We start from the raw sequence: 6000 nt of genomic DNA, 5'->3' as shown, positions 1-6000 counted from the left end.
TGATTAAACAAGCCATAATGTAATCATTTTTGTTTGCTATAAGTTCTAATGCATTTTCCACACCTTCGATATAAAATGCTAGGGTGCGTTTGTTGCCGTCATAGCTCGGCAAAAGCTTTGCTAAAGTGGAATACTCTACTTGTGTAGGTATAGAATCCATGATGGGTTTATCGTCATGTAGGTCCTTATCACTGGCCATTTTAAATACTAGTTGATATGGAGACTTAACAATAACTCAAAACAAAATGTATTATCGATTAGATAATATTGGAATTTTGTCCTCCACACGAGAAATGCACTCTAATTGCTATACACGAGTGGAAAGGGATGAAAGGAAATGAAAAATCTTGGGAGTAATCAGAGTAAATGCTTATCCCACAAGCATGTTTCGATGATAGGTCTTGATGGTGAGTGAGTTCTGCCTCGCTGTCAGGAACCGCTCTTGCTGCTGCTCCACCGTAGGTTCTTGCTCACGTCCCGGAGTCAGTACGATGATTGGAATCGTTTTCTTGAACCGAAGATCGCGAGTTACCGACTGCGCCAGTTAGGTTGTGGGCGTTGGCAAGAGGGTTTTTAAAAAGCGATTTAGAGGCGTGTGTTCGGCTTGAAGAGCGAAACTCAACTCTCTTTATTAGATTCCAACAATATAGTCTTATGCTAAGTACAAAGGTTTTCCTGATACTACTTAATGTTGACAATAAAGGATGTAATAACAGAATATAATTATGTCTAACTTAAGCTAATTACAAGGTTTTCCTGTTATTGAACACCGTCGACAATAGGAGACGTGTTAATAGGATACTAATTGTATCATTACAACCTGATTATTGTGTGATAACGAGGTTATGATGATATAACTCGGATGAGAAAATTTTTACAATTGAGCAACATTTTAACAAACAAAATGACCGTATTTATGCTCAAAGCTTTAAGGAAGGTTCCCAATTAGTCGACAGAGTGCAACGTGGGCACTATCCGACTTTAGTGATGGTTTGGTGCGGTATTAGCTATGAAGGAGTGATTGAGCCATACTTTTGTGAAAAAGGTATCAAAGCATCGGCACAAGTGTATCAAGATACCATTCTTGAGAAGGTAGTGAAGCCCCTTATAAACACCATGTTCAATAATCAAGAATGGTCCTTCCAGCAAGACTCGGCGCCAGGTCATAAAGCTCGGTCTCGCAGTCTTGGTTGGAAACGAACGTTTCGAACTTCATCAGAGCTGAAGACTGGCCGTCGTTTAGTCCCGATCTTAATCCGCTGGATTATGATTTATGGTCAGTTTTAGAGAGTACGGCTTGCTCTAAACGCCATGATAATTTGGAGTCCCTAAAATAATCCGTACGATTGGCAGTGAAAATTTTTCCCATGGAAAGGGTGCGTGCTGCTATTGATAACTGGCCTCAACGTTTAAAGGACTGTATTGCAGCCAACGGAGACCAATTCGAATAAGCTTTTTATACTTTAAATTGTTTTATATTTATGTATTAAACTAACACACTGTAAAAGTAATAAATGTTATTTGCAATAGATATTTTCTTTATTTTTAATTGTAACAGTAACAAAGGACAAATCAACGGGTTCGAAGGGATATCAGATAGGATAGCGGCGATTAATACGGCGATTCATATAAACTTGCCAAACTATGTGAAAAGTTGGACAGTCATTCAGGCCTACTCCCATAACAATCTAGTAATGATGGGAGACTTCAATGCTCAAGTGGGCGTTCGAAAAGCCGGAGAAGAACATATAATAGGGAAATAAGAAAAAGGTAAAAGGAGCAATAATGGAGAAAAACTGGTAGTATTTCAGCTTGAGCTTCTCAATTCCATGTTCCCAAAAAAACCTAAAATCAAATGGACTTGGATATCTCCAGATGGAAATGTTAAAAATGAAATTGACTACATAATAACCAACAAAGTTAGGCTATTTAGTGACACAGGAATAGTACAAAACCTAAACTTCAATACTAATCATCGTATGGTGCGCAGCTGTCTCAGTGAAAGTGATATAAAAAAGTCTAGGCCGAAAGCAATTCATACAAAGTACTTACAAATAAATAGTAAAAACAGGGAGCCAAACGACACTACGGAAGACCTGATGGAAGTTATTACTTCAGGTATACACTTAAACGAGAAATACGAAATAGTGGAAAATAAGCTCAAAGAACAAGCAATAATAGAAAAAAAGAAGGGTAAAGAATCCTATCTAGTAAATTTTTTTTAAAACTAATTAAAAACCGAAGGAATCTGTTATCAAAAAGGGATAAGAAAGAAAATCAAAAAGAAATATCCAACCTTAGCAAACAGATTCGAGAAAATATGAGAAAAGACAGGAAAAATAGAAGAACAAAAACCCTAGAGAATCACATAAATAGAACGGGAGGCACTAGAAAAGCACTCAAAGAACTTAGAGATAAGGGAAAAGAATGGATACCAAAGTTAAGAGACAAAGATCAGTCTATTACTTCCCGTAGTACAATCCAAAACATAGCAACAAAATATTATCGTTTACTATATTCAAATCAGCAAAACATACAAGTTCCTAATAGAGAGTATATAGAAAAGTCTATAAAAGAAAATACAGAAGTCGTAACAGAAATATTAATATCCGAAGTTGACAATACTATAAAAAGTAAAAAATGGAAAAAGCTCCCGGTCCAGATAAAGTTATAAACGAATTTAGGAAAGGGACAATCAAAGAAATAAGCCCAATACTAGCTATATACGGGCAGTGTCCCAAGCCAGTGGGCAGAATCACACATAATACTCCTATGTAAGAAAGGTTCAAAAGATGACATAGGAAATTACAGACCCATATGTCTCATCTCAAATGTATATAAAGTCTTCGCTAAAGTAATTTTGGACAGAATATCAATGAGGCACGATGAAAATCAACCTGTGGAACAGGCAGGGTTTAGGAAGGTTTTAGTACAATTGATCATATACATACAATTAAGCAGGTTATACAGAAATACAACGAATACAACAAAACTATTTATCTAGCTTTTATAGATTAATAGCCTCAAACACGAATTTGTATGGCAAAGCTTGATAGAGCAGGGGATTCAAAACGTTTATATAAACATCATCAAGAAGATCTACAGCAAAAGTAAAGCAGGTATTAGGCTGGAATCTATGGGAGATGTTTTTCCAATCGAAAGGGGCGTCCGGCAAGGTGACCCACTGTCGCCAAAGTTGCTTACAGCAGTGCTAGAACAAATGTTCAGAAAATTAGAATGGGAACCGGGGCTAAATATTGGCTAAATATTAACGGATCGAGATTGAACCATCTAAGATTTGCAGACGACCTGGTTCTATTAGAAGTGAATCCGTTACTACTGGAATTCATGGCACAAACCCTAGCAGAAAAAGTAGAGAAGTGGGTCTAGAAATTAACTCGAGCAAAACTAAAATGATCACAAATTCAATACCCATAAACATAACCATAAATGGACAGAAACTCGAATATGTAGAGGAATATGTATATCTTGGCCAGATAATATCACACAACGACCAAATGTCTAAAGAAAAGACAAAAGAATTGCAACCGGATGGAAACAATATTGGGCCTTGAAAGAAATTATGAAAAGCCAGGAATTGGACATTAAGATCAAGAAGAAGAAATTTGATACCTGTATCCTACCCTGCATCACATATGGTTGTGAAACCTGGGCTTTGACGAAATATCATAGGGACAAACTAGCAAGATGTCAGAGGGGTATGGAAAGGAGCATGCTAGGCTTGAAACTAAAGGACAAAGTTAGAAGTGTAGACATCAGGCGCAAAACGAAACTAACAGACATCCTGTCACGTATTGATCAATTGAAATGGAGATGGGCAGGGCATATGCTCCACTGCAAAAAGGAAAAATGGAGCAAACAGGTGACAGTATGGTACCCAAGGGATGAAGCGAGGAGCCGAGGTCGCAAACCATGAAGATGGGAGGACGAACTAAAAATTACCTGTGGACCCCTTTGGGTTAGAGTAGCAGTAGACAAAAGCAGTGGAAAGAGTTGGAGGAGGCCTTTGCCGAAAGGCACACCGAGACCAGAGACATTTTGTAGTATAAGTGCAGATTTTATTTTTTATATTGTGTTTTAATTTGTTATATTGTTTTTAGTTATTTTTTAGTCTACTTAGCTTGTTAGCTTAAAATCTAAAATTTTCGGGAAATAAAGGCTTTATAATTATTATTATCAAATAAAAAGAAAACTGAATTAGCAAAGTTCCTTGCTTGGTCTTAAACCTGATATTTCTAATCTTGTTCGAGGTAAAAATCTTGCAACTCTTAATAGCGCCATTAACTGTAAGGAAACTGTAAGAAAAAATAATATAATGATTCTCACAACACTAACTTTCGTCAACCAAATGCCTGTTTGAAAATTGCTGTGGTGCTCAACATCAAATGACTAATCGAGCACCACAATTTGTTCAAGATAGAGTCAATAGAAAACTTTTACCAAATTGGAACAATCGTGTCTATCTTATAATTGTATATCTATATCTTATATTCGTATAAACTAAAGAGTGGGGCAGCCGTTGTAACTATACTTGAGACCTTAGAACTTATATCTCAAGGTGGGTGGCGCATTTACGTTGTAGAAGTCTATGGGCTCCAGTAACCACTTAATACCAGGGGGGCTGTGAGCTCGTCCACCCATCTAAGCAACAAAAAAAAAAATAAGCAATAGCTGATTGACAAACTCAACAACATAACTCCCAAGAATATGATTATCAGGAAAACATTCCCCAAGAATACAATTCTCAAGAATGTGATGCTCAATATGATCAATTCGAAGATTATCCAAATGATTGTGACCAATATAATAATTTAAACTACTAAAGGACTCCCGACGGTGTCTCGTAGAGTCCAACCTACAATCTTATAATACTAATGACACCCATTCTAAAACTGTTATATCTATCGACCATCCGACCCAGTTGCAGGTTCCCAAAAGTCCTACATATGAAAATCAAAATTCATCAACAATAGATGACAACATTTACAAAATTACATGTAATCCCAACAAAGTATCTTTACCACATGTATTACTGAAAACTTCAGTATTTTATGACTTCCTTACTTTTCTCGTCGATACTGGATCCTCCACCAGTCTCATTATCCTCACTTGAAACTAAATAAGAACAATATTGTAAAATTAAAAGGCATAACCAATAATGACGACTCTAGGCGAATTAGACTTAAAATTAAATTTTGGTAAAGAATTGATTTTCTTCCAGTTTCGTGTTGTAGACAAAATTAGCTTAGCTTAAGACGGAATAATAGGTAATAATTTACCAACTCATTTTCAATGTAACCTACAACCGAAACCTACTTTATATTGGTAACAATAAAATAAAACTTCCCTTTAACGATCCTATTTATCATATCCCTCCTCGTTCAGAGATGTTAACCGAATGCTCTGTACGTAATCCCGAAATTAAGGAAGGACTTATCCCTCTTAATTGCTAATTGTGCAGTAAAATTAAAAGACAATAATAGAGTAAATCTTACAGTATTACAGCCGAAAAATCTGTAAACTTAAATTCATATCTCCAACTTACCTTATATCCCATTGAAAATAATTTCCACCATACTAAACCAAATCCAAAAAATAAACAATATTGCTTGAATAGGACTCGATGAGTACTAAAATTATTGCGAACCTCTCTCACTTAAACCTAGAAGAATCTGAATGCTTACAAAACATATGTGCACAATATTCAGATATATTCCATTTACCCAACGATCAATTGTCATCAACTGAACATCAAATCAGAACCACGACCGATCAACCGCTCATTGTTAAATCATATAGATTTCCCGAAGTACATAAAGAGGAAGTATACATAGCTAACCAAAATGCTAAACCAAAAAATATCCAACCTTCTCTGTCGCCCTGGTCGTGTTTGCACGAGCCAAGTAGTCCCGCTTTTTCCCTACCGGGCAGTGAGCACTAAATGCGTTGTGGTCGGTATTCCGCAACCCAGAGTATGAG

The sequence above is a fragment of the Bombyx mandarina genome, chromosome 07 (assembly GCF_030267445.1).
Source record: "Bombyx mandarina strain Sakado chromosome 07, ASM3026744v2".
Taxonomy (NCBI): Eukaryota; Metazoa; Arthropoda; class Insecta; order Lepidoptera; family Bombycidae; genus Bombyx; species Bombyx mandarina.
This window is presented reverse-complemented; position numbering follows the sequence as displayed.